The sequence below is a fragment of the Rhipicephalus microplus genome, chromosome X (genome assembly GCF_043290135.1).
Source record: "Rhipicephalus microplus isolate Deutch F79 chromosome X, USDA_Rmic, whole genome shotgun sequence".
NCBI classification, from domain to species: Eukaryota; Metazoa; Arthropoda; class Arachnida; order Ixodida; family Ixodidae; genus Rhipicephalus; species Rhipicephalus microplus.
The window spans coordinates 402813247-402833740 of record NC_134710.1 but is presented as its reverse complement, the minus strand read 5'-3'; the positions used below and the strand labels follow the sequence as shown (position 1 = coordinate 402833740).

The 20494-nt window shown below is 44.9% G+C and overlaps 8 non-coding genes across 8 annotated transcripts; all 8 read right to left on the bottom strand.

Moving 5' to 3' along the window:
- Positions 1-2017: 2017 nt before the first annotated feature.
- On the bottom strand, positions 2018-2089 carry TRNAV-CAC (transfer RNA valine (anticodon CAC)). Its single transcript has one exon. It is a non-coding gene; the product is annotated as a tRNA-Val (tRNA).
- Positions 2090-2922: 833 nt separating this feature from the next.
- Positions 2923-2994, bottom strand: TRNAA-CGC (transfer RNA alanine (anticodon CGC)). Its single transcript has one exon. It is a non-coding gene; the product is annotated as a tRNA-Ala (tRNA).
- Positions 2995-4729: 1735 nt separating this feature from the next.
- On the bottom strand, positions 4730-4801 carry TRNAV-CAC (transfer RNA valine (anticodon CAC)). The gene has a single exon. It is a non-coding gene; the product is annotated as a tRNA-Val (tRNA).
- A 2636-nt stretch (positions 4802-7437) lies between these two features.
- On the bottom strand, positions 7438-7509 carry TRNAV-CAC (transfer RNA valine (anticodon CAC)). Its single transcript has one exon. It is a non-coding gene; the product is annotated as a tRNA-Val (tRNA).
- Positions 7510-10145: 2636 nt separating this feature from the next.
- TRNAA-CGC (transfer RNA alanine (anticodon CGC)) lies at positions 10146-10217 on the bottom strand. The gene has a single exon. It is a non-coding gene; the product is annotated as a tRNA-Ala (tRNA).
- An 833-nt stretch (positions 10218-11050) lies between these two features.
- Positions 11051-11122, bottom strand: TRNAA-CGC (transfer RNA alanine (anticodon CGC)). Its single transcript has one exon. It is a non-coding gene; the product is annotated as a tRNA-Ala (tRNA).
- A 2087-nt stretch (positions 11123-13209) lies between these two features.
- TRNAL-CAA (transfer RNA leucine (anticodon CAA)) lies at positions 13210-13281 on the bottom strand. The gene has a single exon. It is a non-coding gene; the product is annotated as a tRNA-Leu (tRNA).
- Positions 13282-19895: 6614 nt separating this feature from the next.
- TRNAL-CAA (transfer RNA leucine (anticodon CAA)) lies at positions 19896-19967 on the bottom strand. Its single transcript has one exon. It is a non-coding gene; the product is annotated as a tRNA-Leu (tRNA).
- Between the last annotated feature and the right edge of the window lie 527 nt (positions 19968-20494).

Genomic DNA, 20494 nt, shown 5'->3' with positions numbered 1-20494 from the left:
ATATTTTAACAACAAAATAAAATATTACCCGAAATAAACAAAATCATCTCGTCATTGCAACGTGATACAATTTTTTTGTCATCAAAAAAGAAACATATTTCTATCACAAAAGAAAAGGGCAGCAATGTTTTAGTAGAATCACTCGTCGCATTTCATGGTGCCGTAGTATTACAACACAATTAAAAGACAGTGCTAAAGTCGCGAGCACTTTGGAGGTGCCGGGGTTTGAACCCGGGACTTTTCACATGCGAAGCAAGCGCTCTGCCTCTGAGCTACACCCCTGTTACGTCAGGAGCACTTATGTATGCCATTGATGGTGCTTAAGAAATTATTTTAACAAAAAAATAATTATTACTCGAAATAAACAAAATCATCTCGTCATTGCAACGCGATGAATTTTTTGTCAACAAAGATAGAAACACATTTCTATCATAAAGGAAAGGGCACCGATGTTTTAGTAGATTAGCTCGTCGCATTTCATGGCGGCGTAGTAGTACAACACAAAAAAGATAGCGCAAAAGTTCAAATTGATTGATTTGTGGGGCTTCACGTCCCAAAACCACCATATGATTATGAGAGACGCCGTAGTGGAGGGCTCCGGAAATTTCGACCACATGGTGTTCTTTAACGTGCACCCAAATCTGAGCACACGGGCCTACAACATTTCCGCCTCCATCGGAAATTGAACCACCGTAGCCGGGAAACGAACCCGCGACCTGCGGGTCAGCATCCGAGTACCTTAGCCCCTAGACCACCGCGGAGGGGCCGCAAAAGTTCAGAGAGCTCTGGAGGCGCCACGGTTTGAACCGGGGACTTCTCACATGCGAAGCAAGCGCTCTACTTCTGAGCTGCACCCATGTTATGTCAGGAGCACTTATTTATGCGTTTGGTGGTGCTCAACAGATTATTTTAACAACAAAATAAATTATTATTTGAAATAAACAAAATCATCCCGTCATTGCAACGTGATACAATTTTTTGTTAACAAAGAAAGAAACATATTTCTATCATGAAAGAAAAGGGCAGCAATGTTTTAGTAGAATCACTCGTCGCATTTCATGGTGCCGTAGTATTACAACACATTAAAAGATAGCGCTAAAGTCCAGAGCACTTTGGAGGTGCCGGGGTTCGAACCCGGGACTTCTCACATGCGAAGCAAGCGCTCTACCTCTGAGCTACGCCCCAGTTAAGTCAGGAGCACATATGTATGCTATTGATGGTGCTCAAGAAATTATTTTAACAAAAAATTTAATTATTACTCGAAATAAACAAAATCATCTCGTCATTGAAACGCGATTAATTTTTTGTCAACAAAGATAGAAACACATTTCTATCATAAAGGAAAGGGCACCGATGTTTTAGTAGATTATCTCGTTGCATTGCATGGTGCCGTAGTAGTACAAAACAAAAAAGATAGCGCAAAAGTTCAAATTGATTGATTTGTGGTGTTTCACGTCCCAAAACCACCATATGATTATGAGAGACGCCATAGTGGAGTGCTCCGGAAATTGCGACCTGCTGGGGTTCTTTAACCTGCACCCAAATCTGAGCACACGGGCCTACAACATTTCCATCCATCGGCATTGCAGCCGCCACAGCCGGGAAACGAACCCGCGACCTGCGGGTCAGCAGCCGAGTACCTTAGCTACTAGACCACCGCGGAGGGGCCGCAAAAGTTCAGAGAGCTCTGGAGGCGCCACGGTTTGAACCAGGGACTTCTCACATGCGAAGCAAGCGCTCTACCTCTGAGCTGCACCCCTGTTATGTCAGGAGCACTTATATATGCGTTTGATGGTGCTCAACAGATTATTTTAACAACAAAATAAACTATTACTCGAAATAAACAAAATCATCTCGTCATTGCAACGTGATACCATTTTTTTGTTAACAAAGAAAGAAACATATTTCTATCATAAAAGAAAAGGGCAGCAATGTTTTAGTAGAATCACTCGTCGCATTTCAAGCTGCCGTAGTATTACAACACATAAAGAAGATAGCGCTAAAGTCGAGAGCACTTTGGAGGTGCCGGGGTTCGAACCCGGGACTTCTCACATGTGAAGCAAGCGCTCTACCTCTGAGCTACACCCCTGTTACGTCAGGAGCACTTATGTATGCCATTGATGGTGCTTAAGAAATTATTTTAACAAAAAAATAATTATTACTCGAAATAAACAAAATCATCTCGTCATTGCAACGCGATGAATTTTTTGTCAACAAAGATCGAAACACATTTCTATCATAAAGGAAAGGGCACCGATGTTTTAGTAGATTAGCTCGTCGCATTTCATGGTGCCGTAGTAGTACAACACAAAAAAGATAGCGCAAAAGTTCAAGTTGATTGATTTGTGAGGTTTCACGTCCCAAAACCACCATATGATTATGAGAGACGCTGAAGTGGAGGGCTCCGGAAATTTCAACCTCCTGGAGATCTTTAACGTGCACCCAAATCTGAGCACACGGGCCCACAACATTTCCGCCTCCATCGGAAATGCAGCCGCCGCCGCCGGGAAACGAACCCGAGACCTTCGGGTCAGCAGCCGAGTACCTTAGCCACTAGACCACCGCGGAGAGGCCGCAAAAGTTCAGAAATCTCTGGAGGCGCCACGGTTCCAACCAGGGACTTCTCACATGCGAACCAAGCGCTCTACCTCTGAGCTGCACCCCTGTTATGTCAGGAGCACTTATTTATGTGTTTGATGGTGCTCAACAGATTATTTTAACAACAAAATAAATTATTACTCGAAATAAACAAAATCATTTCGTCATTGCAACGTGATATAAATTTTTTGTCATCAAAAAAAGAAACATATTTCTATCACAAAAGGAAAGGGCAGCAATGTTTTAGTAGAATCACCCGTCGCATTTCATGGTGCCGTAGTATTACAACACAATTAAAAGACAGCGCTAAAGTCGCGAGCACTTTGGAGGTGCCGGGGTTTGAACCCGGGACTTCTCACATGCGAAGCAAGTGCTCTACCTCTGAGCTACACCCCCGTTATGCCAGGAGCACTTATGTATGCTATTGAGTTTGCTCAAGAAATTATTTGCACAAAAAATTAATTATTACTCGAAATAAACAAAATCATCTCGTCATTGCAACGCGATGAATTTTTTGTCAACAAAGATAGAAACACATTTCTATCATAAAGGAAAGGGCACCGATGTTTTAGTAGATTAGCTCGTCGCATTTCATGGCGGCGTAGTAGTACAACACAAAAAAGATAGCGCAAAAGTTCAAATTGATTGATTTGTGGGGCTTCACGTCCCAAAACCACCATATGATTATGAGAGACGCCGTAGTGGAGGGCTCCGGAAATTTCGACCACATGGTGTTCTTTAACGTGCACCCAAATCTGAGCACACGGGCCTACAACATTTCCGCCTCCATCGGAAATTGAACCACCGTAGCCGGGAAACGAACCCGCGACCTGCGGGTCAGCATCCGAGTACCTTAGCCCCTAGACCACCGCGGAGGGGCCGCAAAAGTTCAGAGAGCTCTGGAGGCGCCACGGTTTGAACCGGGGACTTCTCACATGCGAAGCAAGCGCTCTACTTCTGAGCTGCACCCATGTTATGTCAGGAGCACTTATTTATGCGTTTGGTGGTGCTCAACAGATTATTTTAACAACAAAATAAATTATTATTTGAAATAAACAAAATCATCCCGTCATTGCAACGTGATACAATTTTTTGTTAACAAAGAAAGAAACATATTTCTATCATGAAAGAAAAGGGCAGCAATGTTTTAGTAGAATCACTCGTCGCATTTCATGGTGCCGTAGTATTACAACACATTAAAAGATAGCGCTAAAGTCCAGAGCACTTTGGAGGTGCCGGGGTTCGAACCCGGGACTTCTCACATGCGAAGCAAGCGCTCTACCTCTGAGCTACGCCCCAGTTAAGTCAGGAGCACATATGTATGCTATTGATGGTGCTCAAGAAATTATTTTAACAAAAAATTTAATTATTACTCGAAATAAACAAAATCATCTCGTCATTGAAACGCGATTAATTTTTTGTCAACAAAGATAGAAACACATTTCTATCATAAAGGAAAGGGCACCGATGTTTTAGTAGATTATCTCGTTGCATTGCATGGTGCCGTAGTAGTACAAAACAAAAAAGATAGCGCAAAAGTTCAAATTGATTGATTTGTGGTGTTTCACGTCCCAAAACCACCATATGATTATGAGAGACGCCATAGTGGAGTGCTCCGGAAATTGCGACCTGCTGGGGTTCTTTAACCTGCACCCAAATCTGAGCACACGGGCCTACAACATTTCCATCCATCGGCATTGCAGCCGCCACAGCCGGGAAACGAACCCGCGACCTGCGGGTCAGCAGCCGAGTACCTTAGCTACTAGACCACCGCGGAGGGGCCGCAAAAGTTCAGAGAGCTCTGGAGGCGCCACGGTTTGAACCAGGGACTTCTCACATGCGAAGCAAGCGCTCTACCTCTGAGCTGCACCCCTGTTATGTCAGGAGCACTTATATATGCGTTTGATGGTGCTCAACAGATTATTTTAACAACAAAATAAACTATTACTCGAAATAAACAAAATCATCTCGTCATTGCAACGTGATACCATTTTTTTGTTAACAAAGAAAGAAACATATTTCTATCATAAAAGAAAAGGGCAGCAATGTTTTAGTAGAATCACTCGTCGCATTTCAAGCTGCCGTAGTATTACAACACATAAAGAAGATAGCGCTAAAGTCGAGAGCACTTTGGAGGTGCCGGGGTTCGAACCCGGGACTTCTCACATGTGAAGCAAGCGCTCTACCTCTGAGCTACACCCCCGTTATGTCAGGAGCACTTATGTATGCTATTGATGGTGCTCAAGAAATGATTTTCACAAAAAAATTAATTATTACTCGAAACAAACAAAATCATCTCGTCACATCAACGCGATGAATTTTTTGCCAACAAAGATAGAAACACATTTCTATCATAAAGAAAAGGGCACCGATGTTTTAGTAGATTATCTCGTCGCATTTCATGGTGCCGTAGTAGTACAACACAAAAAAGATAGCGTAAAAGTTCAAATTGATTGATTTGTGGGGTTTCACGTCCCAAAACCACCATATGATTATGAGAGACGCTGTAGTGGAGGGCTCCGGAAATTTCGACCACCTGGGTTTCTTTAACGTGCACCCAAATCTGAGCACACGGGCCTACAACATTTCTGCCTCCATCGGAAATGCAGCCGCCTCAGCCGGGAAACGAACTCGCGACCTTCGGGTCAGCAGCCGAGTACCTTAGCCACTAGAGCACCACGGAGGGGCCGCAAAAGTTCAGAGAGCTCTGGAGGCGCCACGGTTAAACCAGGGACTTCTCACATGTGAAGCAAGCGCTCTACCTCTGAGCTGCACCCCTGTTATGTCAGGAGCACTTATTTATGCGTTTGATGGTGCTCAACAGATTATTTTAACAACAAAATAAATTATTACTCGAAATAAACAAAATCATCTCGTCATTACAACGTGATACAATTTTTTTGTCAACAAAGAAAGAAACATATTTCTAATATAAAAGAAAAGGGCAGCGATGTTTTAGTAGAATCACTCGTCGCATTTCAAGCTGCCGTAGTATTACAACACATTAAAAAGATAGCGATAAGTCGAGAGCACTTTGGAGGTGCCGGGGTTCGAACCCGAGACTTCTCACATGCGAAGCAAGCGCTCTGCCTCTGAGCTACACCCCAGTTATGTCAGGAGCACTTATGCATGCTATTGATGGTGCTCAAGAAATTATTTTAACAAAAAATTTAATTATTACTCGAAATAAACAAAATCATCTCGTCATTGCAACGCGATAAATTTTTTGTCAACAAAGATAGAAACACATTTCTATCATAAAGGAAAGGGCACCGATGTTTTAGTAGATTATCTTGTCGCATTTCATGTTGCCGTAGTAGTACAACACAAAAAAGATAGCGCGAAAGTTCAAATTGATTGATTTGTGGGGTTGCACGTCACAAAACCACCTCATGATTATGAGAGACGCCGTAGTGGAGGGCTCCGGAAATTTCGACCACCTAGGGTTCTTTAACGTGAACCCAAATCTGAGCACACGGGCCTACATCATTTCCGCCTCTATCGGAAATACAGCCGCCGCAGCCGGGAAACGAACCCGGAACCTGCGGGTCAGCAGCCGAGTACCTTAGCCACTAGACCACCGCGTAGGGGCCGCAAAAGTTCAGAGAGCGCTGGATGCGCCACGGTTTGAACCAGGGACTTCTCACATGCGAAGCAAGCGCTCTGCCTCTGAGCTGCACCCCTGTTATGTCAGGAGCACTTATTTATGCGTTTGATGGTGCTCAACAAATTATTTTAACAACAAAATAAACTATTACTCGAAATAAACAAAATCATCTCGTCATTGCAACGTGATACCATTTTTTTGTTAACAAAGAAAGAAACATATTTCTATCATAAAAGAAAAGGGCAGCAATGTTTTAGTAGAATCACTCGTCGCATTTCAAGCTGCCGTAGTATTACAACACATAAAAAAGATAGCGCTAAAGTCGAGAGCACTTTGGAGGTGCCAGCGTTCGAACCCGGGACTTCTCACATGCTAAGCAAGCGCTCTACCTCTGAGCTACACCCCCGTTATGTCAGGAGCATTTATGTATGCTATTGATGGTGCTCAAGAAATTATTTTCACAAAAACTTAATTATTACTCGAAATAAACAAAATCATCTCGTCATTGCAACACGATAGATTTTTGTCAACAAAGATAGAAACACATTTCTATCATAAAGGAAAGGGCACCGGTGTTTTAGTAGATTATCTCGTCGTATTTCATGGTGCCGTAGCAGTAAAACAAAAAAAGATAGCGCAAAAGTTCAAATTGATTTATTTGTGGGGTTTCACGTCCCAAAACCACTATATGATTATGAGAGACGCCATAGTGGAGGGCTCCGGAAATTTCGACCACCTGGGGTTCTTTAACAGACACCCAAATCTGAGCACATGGGCCTACAACATTTCCGCCTCCATCGGAAATGCAGCCGCCGCAGCCGGGAAAAGAACCCGCGACCTGCGGGTCAGCAGCCGAGTGCCTTATCCACTAGACCACCACGGAGGGGCCGCAAAAGTTCAGAGAGCGCTGGATGCGCCACGGTTTGAACCAGGGACTTCTCACATGCGAAGCAAGCGCTCTGCCTCTGAGCTGCACCCCTGTTATGTCAGGAGCACTTATTTATGCGTTTGATGGTGCTCAACAGATTATTTTAACAACAAAATAAATTATTATTTGAAATGAACAAAATGATCCCGTCATTGCAACGTGATACAATTTTTTGTTAACAAAGAAACATATTTCTATCATAAAAGAAAAGGGCAGCAATGTTTTAGTAGAATCACTCGTCGCATTTCAAGCTGCCGTAGTATTACAACACATAAAGAAGATAGCGCTAAAGTCGAGAGCACTTTGGAGGTGCCGGGGTTCGAACCCGGGACTTCTCACATGTGAAGCAAGCGCTCTACCTCTGAGCTACACCCCCGTTATGTCAGGAGCACTTATGTATGCTATTGATGGTGCTCAAGAAATGATTTTCACAAAAAAATTAATTATTACTCGAAACAAACAAAATCATCTCGTCACATCAACGCGATGAATTTTTTGCCAACAAAGATAGAAACACATTTCTATCATAAAGAAAAGGGCACCGATGTTTTAGTAGATTATCTCGTCGCATTTCATGGTGCCGTAGTAGTACAACACAAAAAAGATAGCGTAAAAGTTCAAATTGATTGATTTGTGGGGTTTCACGTCCCAAAACCACCATATGATTATGAGAGACGCTGTAGTGGAGGGCTCCGGAAATTTCGACCACCTGGGTTTCTTTAACGTGCACCCAAATCTGAGCACACGGGCCTACAACATTTCTGCCTCCATCGGAAATGCAGCCGCCTCAGCCGGGAAACGAACTCGCGACCTTCGGGTCAGCAGCCGAGTACCTTAGCCACTAGAGCACCACGGAGGGGCCGCAAAAGTTCAGAGAGCTCTGGAGGCGCCACGGTTAAACCAGGGACTTCTCACATGTGAAGCAAGCGCTCTACCTCTGAGCTGCACCCCTGTTATGTCAGGAGCACTTATTTATGCGTTTGATGGTGCTCAACAGATTATTTTAACAACAAAATAAATTATTACTCGAAATAAACAAAATCATCTCGTCATTACAACGTGATACAATTTTTTTGTCAACAAAGAAAGAAACATATTTCTAATATAAAAGAAAAGGGCAGCGATGTTTTAGTAGAATCACTCGTCGCATTTCAAGCTGCCGTAGTATTACAACACATTAAAAAGATAGCGATAAGTCGAGAGCACTTTGGAGGTGCCGGGGTTCGAACCCGAGACTTCTCACATGCGAAGCAAGCGCTCTGCCTCTGAGCTACACCCCAGTTATGTCAGGAGCACTTATGCATGCTATTGATGGTGCTCAAGAAATTATTTTAACAAAAAATTTAATTATTACTCGAAATAAACAAAATCATCTCGTCATTGCAACGCGATAAATTTTTTGTCAACAAAGATAGAAACACATTTCTATCATAAAGGAAAGGGCACCGATGTTTTAGTAGATTATCTTGTCGCATTTCATGTTGCCGTAGTAGTACAACACAAAAAAGATAGCGCGAAAGTTCAAATTGATTGATTTGTGGGGTTGCACGTCACAAAACCACCTCATGATTATGAGAGACGCCGTAGTGGAGGGCTCCGGAAATTTCGACCACCTAGGGTTCTTTAACGTGAACCCAAATCTGAGCACACGGGCCTACATCATTTCCGCCTCTATCGGAAATACAGCCGCCGCAGCCGGGAAACGAACCCGGAACCTGCGGGTCAGCAGCCGAGTACCTTAGCCACTAGACCACCGCGTAGGGGCCGCAAAAGTTCAGAGAGCTCTGGAGGCGCCACGGTTCGAACCAGGGACTTCTCACATGCGAAGCAAGTGCTCTACCTCTGAGCTGCACCCCTGTTATGTCAGGAGCACTTATTTATGCGTTTGATGGTGCTCAACAAATTATTTTAACAACAAAATAAACTATTACTCGAAATAAACAAAATCATCTCGTCATTGCAACGTGATACCATTTTTTTGTTAACAAAGAAAGAAACATATTTCTATCATAAAAGAAAAGGGCAGCAATGTTTTAGTAGAATCACTCGTCGCATTTCAAGCTGCCGTAGTATTACAACACATAAAAAAGATAGCGCTAAAGTCGAGAGCACTTTGGAGGTGCCAGCGTTCGAACCCGGGACTTCTCACATGCTAAGCAAGCGCTCTACCTCTGAGCTACACCCCCGTTATGTCAGGAGCATTTATGTATGCTATTGATGGTGCTCAAGAAATTATTTTCACAAAAACTTAATTATTACTCGAAATAAACAAAATCATCTCGTCATTGCAACACGATAGATTTTTGTCAACAAAGATAGAAACACATTTCTATCATAAAGGAAAGGGCACCGGTGTTTTAGTAGATTATCTCGTCGTATTTCATGGTGCCGTAGCAGTAAAACAAAAAAAGATAGCGCAAAAGTTCAAATTGATTTATTTGTGGGGTTTCACGTCCCAAAACCACTATATGATTATGAGAGACGCCATAGTGGAGGGCTCCGGAAATTTCGACCACCTGGGGTTCTTTAACAGACACCCAAATCTGAGCACATGGGCCTACAACATTTCCGCCTCCATCGGAAATGCAGCCGCCGCAGCCGGGAAAAGAACCCGCGACCTGCGGGTCAGCAGCCGAGTGCCTTATCCACTAGACCACCACGGAGGGGCCGCAAAAGTTCAGAGAGCGCTGGATGCGCCACGGTTTGAACCAGGGACTTCTCACATGCGAAGCAAGCGCTCTGCCTCTGAGCTGCACCCCTGTTATGTCAGGAGCACTTATTTATGCGTTTGATGGTGCTCAACAGATTATTTTAACAACAAAATAAATTATTATTTGAAATGAACAAAATGATCCCGTCATTGCAACGTGATACAATTTTTTGTTAACAAAGAAACATATTTCTATCATGAAAGAAAAGGGCAGCAATGTTTCAGTAGAATCACTCGTCGCATTTCATGGTGCCGTAGTATTACAACACATTAAAAAGATAGCGCTAAAGTCCAGAGCACTTTGGAGGTGCCGGGGTTCGAACCCGGGACTTCTCACATGCGAAGCAAGCGCTCTACCTCTGAGCTACACCCCCGTTATGTCAGGAGCACTTATGTATGCTATTAATGGTGCTCAAGAAATGATTTTCACAAAAAAATTAATTATTACTCGAAATAAACAAAATCATCTCGTCATTGCAACGCGATTAATTTTTTGTCAACAAAGATAGAAACACATTTCTATCATAAAGGAAAGGGCACCGATGTTTTAGTAGATTATCTCGTTGCATTTCATGGTGCCGTAGTAGTACAAAACAAAAAAGATAGCGCAAAAGTTCAAATTGATTGATTTGTGGTGTTTCACGTCCCAAAACCACCATATGATTATGAGAGACGCCACAGTGGAGGGCTCCGGAAATTTTGACCAACTGGGGTTCTTTAACGTGCACCCAAATCTTAGCACACGGGCCTACAACATTTCCGCCTCTATCGGAAATGCAGCCGCCGCAGCCGGGAAACGAACCCGCAACCTGCGGGTCAGCAGCCGAGTACCTTAGCCACTAGACCACCGCGGAGAGGCCGCAAAAGTTCAGAAATCTCTGGAGGCGCCACGGTTCCAACCAGGGACTTCTCACATGCGAAGCAAGCGCTCTACCTCTGAGCTGCACCCCTGTTATGTCAGGAGCACTTATTTATGCGTTTGATGGTGCTCAACAGATTACTTTAAAACAAAATAAATTATTACTCGAAATAAACAAAATCATTTCGTCATTGCAACGTGATATAAATTTTTTGTCATCAAAAAAAGAAACATATTTCTATCACAAAAGGAAAGGGCAGCAATGTTTTAGTAGAATCACTCGTTGCATTTCATGGTGCCGTAGTATTACAACACAATTAAAAGACAGCGCTAAAGTCGCGAGCACTTTGGAGGTGCCGGGGTTTGAACCCGGGACTTCTCACATGCGAAGCAAGCGCTCTACCTCTGAGCTACACCCCCTTTTTTTTTTTTTTTTTTCTTTATTGCCGGCTTCGCACAAAAGAAATACAATTTACGATCACTTTTAAACAAGTTTAAAAAAACACCAGCCTGGCTTTGACTGGTTTCATTTAAAACTGCTTCATTGTAGCCAACACATTCAACAACGACACCCATTCAGGTCTTTCTTCTCTGGAAGATAACACGTCTCTTATGTATACAATACTTTCCGTGAAGTATTCATGCGCACATCGGGCATCTTTATCTACGTGTCTTACTGCCATTCTAGTTCGCCACACGCTGTGAAGCACAAGCAACATAAACATATCATAAGGCACACCATCCTCATTTTCTACTCTGAGCTACACCCCCGTTGTGCCAGGAGCACTTATGTATGCTATTTAGTTTGCTCAAGAAATGATTTTCACAAAAAATTAATTATTACTCGAAATAAACAAAATCATCTCGTCATTGCAACGCGATGAATTTTTTGTCAACAAAGATAGAAACACATTTCTATCATAAAGGAAAGGGCACCGATGTTTTAGTAGATTAGCTCGTCGCATTTCATGGCGGCGTAGTAGTACAACACAAAAAAGATAGCGCAAAAGTTCAAATTGATTGATTTGTGGGGCTTCACGTCCCAAAACCACCATATGATTATGAGAGACGCCGTAGTGGAGGGCTCTGGAAATTTCGACCACATGGTGTTCTTTAACGTGCACCCAAATCTGAGCACACGGGCCTACAACATTTCCGCCTCCATCGGAAATTGAACCACCGTAGCCGGGAAACGAACCCGCGACCTGCGGGTCAGCATCCGAGTACCTTAGCCCCTAGACCACCGCGGAGGGGCCGCAAAAGTTCAGAGAGCTCTGGAGGCGCCACAGTTTGAACCGGGGACTTCTCACATGCGAAGCAAGCGCTCTACTTCTGAGCTGCACCCCTGTTATTTCAGGAGCACTTATTTATGCGTTTGATGGTGCTCAACAGATTATTTTAACAACAAAATAAATTATTATTTGAAATAAACAAAATCATCCCGTCATTGCAACGTGATACAATTTTTTGTTAACAAAGAAAGAAACATATTTCTATCAAGAAAGAAAAGGGCAGCAATGTTTTAGTAGAATCACTCGTCGCATTTCATGGAGCCGTAGTATTACAACACATTAAAAAGATAGCGCTAAAGTCCAGAGCACTTTGGAGGTGCCGGGGTTCGAACCCGGGACTTCTCACATGCGAAGCAAGCGCTCTACCTCTGAGCTACGCCCCAGTTATGTCAGGAGCACTTATGTATGCTATTGATGGTGCTCAAGAAATTATTTTAACAAAAAATTTAATTATTACTCGAAATAAACAAAATCATCTCGTCATTGCAACGCGATTAATTTTTTGTCAACAAAGATAGAAACACATTTCTATCATAAAGGAAAGGGCACCGATGTTTTAGTAGATTATCTCGTTGCATTTCATGGTGCCGTAGTAGTACAAAACAAAAAAGATAGCGCAAAAGTTCAAATTGATTGATTTGTGGTGTTTCACGTCCTAAAACCACCATATGATTATGAGAGACGCCATAGTGGAGTGCTCCGGAAATTGCGACCCGCTGGGGTTCTTTAACCTGCACCCAAATCTGAGCACACGGGCCTACAACATTTCCATCCATCGGCATTGCAGCCGCCACAGCCGGGAAACGAACCCGCGACCTGCGGGTCAGCAGCCGAGTACCTTAGCCACTAGACCACCGCGGAGGGGCCGCAAAAGTTCAGAGAGCTCTGGGGGCGCCACGGTTTGAACCAGGGACTTCTCACAGGCGAAGCAAGCGCTCTACCTCTGAGCTGCACCCCTGTTATGTCAGGATCACTTATATATGCGTTTGATGGTGCTCAACAGATTATTTTAACAACAAAATAAACTATTACTCGAAATAAACAAAATCATCTCGTCATTGCAACGTGATACCATTTTTTTGTTAACAAAGAAAGAAACATATTTCTATCATAAAAGAAAAGGGCAGCAATGTTTTAGTAGAATCACTCGTCGCATTTCAAGCTGCCGTAGTATTACAACACATAAAAAAGATAGCGCTAAGGTCGAGAGCACTTTGGAGGTGCCAGGGTTCGAACCCGGGACTTCTCACATTTGAAGCAAGCGCTCTGCCTCTGAGCTACACCCCCGTTATGTCAGCAGCACTTATGTATGCTATTGATGGTGCTCAAGAAATTATTTTCACAAAAATATAATTATTACTCGAAATAAACAAAATCATCTCGTCATTGCAACGCGATAAATTTTTTGTCAACAAAGATAGAAACACATTTCTATCATAAAGGAAAGGGCACCGATGATTTAGTAGATTATCTTGTCGCATTTCATGTTGCCGTAGTAGTACAACACAAAAAAGATAGCGCGAAAGTTCAAATTGATTGATTTGTGGGGTTGCACGTCACAAAACCACCTCATGATTATGAGAGACGCCGTAGTGAAGGGCTCCGGAAATTTCGACCACCTAGGGTTCTTTAACGTGAACCCAAATCTGAGCACACGGGCCTACATCATTTCCGCCTTTATCGGAAATGCAGCCGCCGCAGCCGGGAAACGAACCCGGAACCTGCGGGTCAGCAGCCGAGTACCTTAGCCACTAGACCACCGCGTAGGGGCCGCAAAAGTTCAGAGAGCTCTGGAGGCGCCACGGTTCGAACCAGGGACTTCTCACATGCGAAGCAAGTGCTCTACCTCTGAGCTGCACCCCTGTTATGTCAGGAGCACTTATTTATGCGTTTGATGGTGCTCAACAGATTATTTTAACAACAAAATAAACTATTACTCGAAATAAACAAAATCATCTCGTCATTGCAACGTGATACCATTTTTTTGTTAACAAAGAAAGAAACATATTTCTATCATAAAAGAAAAGGGCAGCAATGTTTTAGTAGAATCACTCGTCGCATTTCAAGCTGCCGTAGTATTACAACACATAAAAAAGATAGCGCTAAAGTCGAGAGCACTTTGGAGGTGCCAGGGTTCGAACCCGGGACTTCTCACATGCTAAGCAAGCGCTCTACCTCTGAGGTACACCCCCGTTATGTCAGGAGCATTTATGTATGCTATTGATGGTGCTCAAGAAATTATTTTCACAAAAACTTAATTATTACTCGAAATAAACAAAATCATCTCGTCATTGCAACACGATAAATTTTTGTCAACAAAGATAGAAACACATTTCTATTATAAAGGAAAGGGCACCGATGTTTTAGTAGATTATCTCGTCGTATTTCATGGTGCCGTAGCAGTAAAACAAAAAAAAAGATAGCGCAAAAGTTCAAATTGATTTATTTGTGGGGTTTCACGTCCCAAAACCACCTTATGATTATGAGAGACGCCGTGGTGGAGGGCTCCGGAAATTTCGACCACCTGGGGTTCTTTAACAGACACCCAAATCTGAGCACATGGGCCTACAACATTTCCGCCTCCATCGGAAATGCAGCCGCCGCAGCCGGGAAACGAACCCGCGACCTGCGGGTCAGCAGCCGAGTGCCTTAGCCACTAGACCACCACGGAGGGGCCGCAAAAGTTCAGAGAGCTCTGGAGGCGCCACGGTTCGAACCAGGGACTTCTCACATGCGAAGCAAGCGCTCTACCTCTGAGCTGCACCCCTTTTTTTTTTTTTTTTTATTTATTGCCTGGCATGGACATTGTACAGGGCAATCATTGCACATACATATATTACAATACAAAGAAAAAGAAAAAGAAAAAAAAACAAGCATTGCCATCAGTCCCATTTGTACTGATGTTGTCCTCTTAAAAATACTTAAGGTTTGCCAGGGGTTCAACCCTTGACAACCATTCTGGCTCGATATCCTCTATTTTGCTACACTCAATGAATGCAGACATGCTTTGCCTGAAATAAATTACTGCTGGTTTTGCGTCCGGGTCAAAATGGTATCCGGCCATTCGTGCACGCCATATACAGTGGAGACCGGTCAACATCACTACATCGAATGGGACCCCATCATCATTTGTTACTGCGAGGTACCTTATTCCGTGTGGGTCTAGTGGAAAATCCTTCTTTATTGTCCTCTGTAATATGTCCCAAAAATGTACCCCTTCCCAACAATGCAAAAAAACATGGTCTATTGTTTCTGGTTTCTTACATATCAAGCAGTGTGACCCCCATAGTGTAAAAAAACCCCGTTCCTCTGTGAAAGTCTTTACTGATAGTGTTCCTGTGTGTAACTTGAAGAAAAAAGTTTTCACCCCTGTAGGTACCTGCATGTTTCTCACCCGCTTCAGTACGTTTTGTCCCGGTCTTCCACTGTATATGGCCCTGTACAATGGTACTGGCAAAACCATAGCACATACATCTCTGTACAATTCTTTTCTTCTAACACTTGCTAGATAATCTATCGAAAAGCGTACAGATAAAAAACGTACACTGTCTACCACTTCCTTGAGATACCCACGCAACGTCACGGGCCGGCTATCCGTAGTAACAACAAAATCTGGTAAGGCACTGCCTAACCTGAGCTGGCATACCGTACGTAAAAACGGATCCCTGACGTCACGGAAAAACAAAAATCTATTTACTACTTGTCTCACAAATAGGTGCGCCAAACCAAGACCTCCGTCCTTCACGCGCCTGAACAAGTTGGTCCGTCTGCACCTTTCCCATTTCGAGCCCCATATAAAAACTGCGAACACTCTGTGCAGCCTTTGCACGTTGATCCTTGAACAATGTAACACCTGCATCACATACCACAGTTTAGCGATAAAAAACATGTTGCACACAGTAGCCCTAGCGAAAACAGACAGGTTCATGCCTTTCCACCTGTCTGCTTTTTCCTTCGTCTCTTTTGTTTGACGCGACCAATACTCCTCGCTGCCGTTATAACATTCCAGGGGAACACCGAGGTACCTTGTCGGTGTTTCCGTCCAGTGCACATTCGCAAAAAGGTCCGGCTTTGAAGGCCACCTTCCGTGCCAAAGCCCAAGAGATTTCGCCCAGTTTACGCGGCTTCCTGTGACGCTACAAAAATGTTTCACAACACTTATCGTTTCCTCTACACTTTCTTTGTTCGTACAACACACCGCAATGTCGTCTGCATATGCCAGCAGCTTAACTTCCACTGCCGCCAAGCTGAAGCCACGAATTTTTCCATTTTCATTTATCGCTAAGCACATCGCTTCGATGTAAATACAAAACAAAAGTGGACTGAGGGGGCAGCCCTGACGCACAGAACGCATTACGTGAATGGGGGTCCCCAAAGACTTGTTAACAATTAAACGTGTTGTGCAGTTCTGGTACGCCAAGGCCACTCCCTCCTTGATGATGGAACCGACATTAATATGATCTAAGATGACAAACAAAATATCATGCGCAACACAATCAAAAGCTTTCTCCAGGTCTATCTGGAGCACAGCAACGCCAAGTGAATCTTCGTCACAACACTCTAGCACACACCGCATCTTGTGAATGTTTGAGCTAATGGTTCTGCCTTTGATTCCACAAGTTTGGTGCTCTCCAACAATTTCTTTAATGACACCTTGAAGTCGCGCTGCCAGAACCTTCATAAAAATCTTGTAGTCGACATTGGTCAGCGATATGGGCCTATACGATGTCACCAGTTTAAGTTTTTCCCCTTCGTCCGTTTTAGGAATTAATATCGTATGCGCTTTGCTGAAGGAGGGCGGCAGAGTTTTCCGTTCGTACGCCTCATTGAACAGCTCAGCTAACCCCGGGGACAGTTCTATTCTAAACGTCTTATACCATGCTGCGGTTAGGCCATCGGGTCCCGGTGACTTTCCGGGGTTCAGATGACCAATCGCGCGTTCCACTTCACCTTCCGTTATTCTGCCTTCTAAAAGCTTTTTTGTGTCGTCACTAAGCCGCGGCAAGCGCTTGAGAAACTCTTCTTTAAAACCATGTACATTCGCTTTTCGAATTGCAAAAAGTGACTGATAATACGCAACAAAGGCCCGTTCGATGCTTTCATTGTCGCTCGCGAGAGTCCCGTTGCAATAGACCTTATCGATGTGGTTTCGGCGTCCTTGCGCTTTTTCGAGACCAAGCGCCCTTTTTGTGGGCGTCTCACCCGCGGCAAGATCATTTGCGCGCGCGCGAACCCAGGCGCCTCGATAACGCTCTCTGTCATGCAGTTCTAATTTTTCCTTGACACTGCGCACCTCGTCTTTGCAAGTCCCAGGCTCCCGACTTTCTAGGGCTATCAGCTGCTGCAGTGTTTTCTTAAGACTTCTTTCTTTTATTTGCGCTTCGAATTTTAGCGTGCTCGATCTGTCAAGCGCTTTCATTTTCACCTTCTGCTTTAAACACTCCCATTTCTCTGCTACTGTTTCCGTTTTTTCCATAAGCACTTCATTAATGGTCTCGTGCACTGCTTCTAAAAATGGTTCATCTTTTAGTAACAATGCGTTCAGTTTCCATAAATCCCAGTTGAAAACCTTACGCTGTTTCTTCATGCCTATGCGACACACAACCAAACAGTGATCTGAAAACGACACTGGCTCAACCGAAAAATCGTGACACATAGGCAATACATCTAGGGATAGGTATATGCGGTCTAAACGTGCATGGCTATTGCCATGAAATCGCGTGTAGATCACTTCGCGATTTGCTGCCACACATTCATACACGTCTTCCAAGTCATTTTCGGTTATTAATTTGCCTAGCACGTCACTGCTTTTGTCACGAACGCCAGTGCTATTGACTCTATCGCGAGCCCTTAAAACACAGTTAAAATCACCTAACAAAACCACCCTCTTATTACACTTTGTCCACTGAAACAGGTTAGAAAAAAACTGAGCACGCTCTTCTACACTATTCGGTGCGTATACGCATATAACTCTGAATTCAGTGGCACCATAAACAAAGTCACAATAAACAATTCTGCCCGACTGACATGAAAAAACACTTTGCACAAGAAGGCTTTGCAATTTTTTTACAAAAAGAACACAACCCGCGGACGTTCCTATCGAGTGGCTTACGACCGCGTAATATCGGTCAGTGAAACGGCGCACCATGCTCCCGGTCTCCTCCTCTCCGTCTACCTTAGTTTCCTGGACGGCTAGGACGTCTATGTCTTGGTCTGTGAGCAACCGATAGAGCTGACTTTGCCTACGCCTAGCCGCCAACCCTCTGACGTTAAGCGTAGCTATACTGAATGGCGGAGTTAATTCCATAGTGACTTGTTCGCTAAAGGAGTAGGCCCGGAGCATGGCGCTTACCCTTCACGACCAGCCCTCGGCTAGCCGCCTCCAGGACCATCCTGCTTCCCAGCGCTGTTTTCTTTTGCCTTGTCCTCCAGTCTCCGGTCGGTAGGAACTTTCGGCTTAGGTTTGAGACTACGCCGCCTCCCTTGCGGCGCCTTCGCAGGCGGCTCCTGGCTGCTGGTGGACGACGCCCCGTCCTGCTCTACCGAGTCGTCGAGTGGACGCTTTAGCGTGGCGCTGGTCACGCACATCTCGTCGTCGCTGTCCGCCGCCGTCTCTCCCTGACCCTCCGTTGTATCAGCTGTCCCCACTGGAACCACGTCCGTCTCGACCCGCTCAGGCTCGGCCGCTGACGGGGCGCTGGCCGGTGTAGTCGAAAGCTGGCGAGTCTCCGGAAACTTGGGTGTGTCTGCCTGCGCCGCCCCTCCAGTAGTCACAGGGACCACTGGGCTTCCGACCCCTTTGGCGGCGTCCTCTGCCTCGGCCGCGTCCATGACGTGATCAGCCATCGCCTCGTTCTTCGCTGGCCCCATTGCACTGGCGTACGTTCGAACGCAATCCGCCTCGACGTGTCCGAAGCGTTTGCACCGCGAGCAACGGGGAACCTTGCACTCTCGGCGGACGTGCCCTTTGCCTTGGCAGCGCAAGCATTGCATCGGCCGACCAGGCACAACCAGCAAGGCCAGCTCTCCATCGATCCTGATCTGGTGCGGAAGGTCTTCGACCCTGACGCCGCTTTTCAGCTTCAGGAGAGCTGTTCTCGTGGTCGAACACTTGTCGGCCATGCCCGGGACACGCCACCGCTCACGGCTCACCTCCACGACCTTGCCGAAAGCCGACAGCGCCGTCCGTACTTCTTCGTCGCTCACACCGTGAAGCAGCCAGTGAATTCGTAGCCGCACCTGCTGGTCCTGTGGGTCGACGACGACGCAGCGCCGCCCCTTCACCTGCAGCTCCTTCAAGGCGAGCAGGCGTTTTGTGGGAGCGGCATCATTGAATGTCACCGCCCACAAGTGGTTAACCTGGTATGCACCGAGGCTTACCACATCCGGCAGCAGGCCCGTTGGCGTCAATGCGTCCCTGAAATCTTCGACCTTGTATGGCCTCGCTCGTACATCACCGTGTAAAAACACGGTGTTGATAACAAGTCGTCCTTTTGGCATTTGCGGCAAAATAAACTGGTATTCGCTATCTCCGTTCCTGTTTCCGCGGCTAAGATTGGCCGCTGTCGCCGCTCCGCTGGAGCTCATGATCCTGCGATCCGTTCAGCACGACTGCCGGAAGCAGAATGTCTGAGCTGCACCCCTGTTATGTCAAGAGCACTTATTTATGCGTTTGATGGTGCTCAACAGATTATTTTAACAACAAAATAAATTATTACTCGAAATAAACAAAATCATCTCGTCATTGCGACGTGATACAATTTTTTTGTTAACAAAGAAAGAAACATATTTCTATCATAAAAGAAAAGGGCAGCAATGTTTTAGTAGAATCACTTGCCGAATTTCAAGCTGCCGTAGTATTACAACACATAAAAAAGATAGCGCTAAGGTCGAGAGCACTTTGGAGGTGCCAGGGTTCGAACCCGGGACTTCTCACATTTGAAGCAAGCGCTCTGCCTCTGAGCTACACCCCCGTTATGTCAGGAGCACTTATGTATGCTATTGATGGTGCTCAAGAAATTATTTTCACAAAAATATAATTATTACTCGAAATAAACAAAATCATCTCGTCATTGCAACGCGATAAATTTTTTGTCAACAAAGATAGAAACACATTTCTATCATAAAGGAAAGGGCACCGATGTTTTAGTAGATTATCTTGTCGCATTTCATGGTGCCGTAGCAGCACAACACAAAAAAGTTAGCGCAAAAGTTCAAATTGATTGATTTGTGGGGTTGCACAGCCCAAAACCACCTCATGATTATGAGAGACGCGGTAGTGGAGGGCTCCGGAAATTTCGACCACCTGGGGTTCTTTAACGTGCACCCAAGTCTGAGCACACGGGCCTACAACATTTCCGCCTCCATCGGAAATTGAACCACCGTAGCCGGGAAACAAACCCGCGACCTGCGGGTCAGCATCCGAGTACCTTAGCCCCTAGACCACCGCGGAGGGGCCGCAAAAGTTCAGAGAGCTCTGGAGGTGCCACGGTTTGAACCG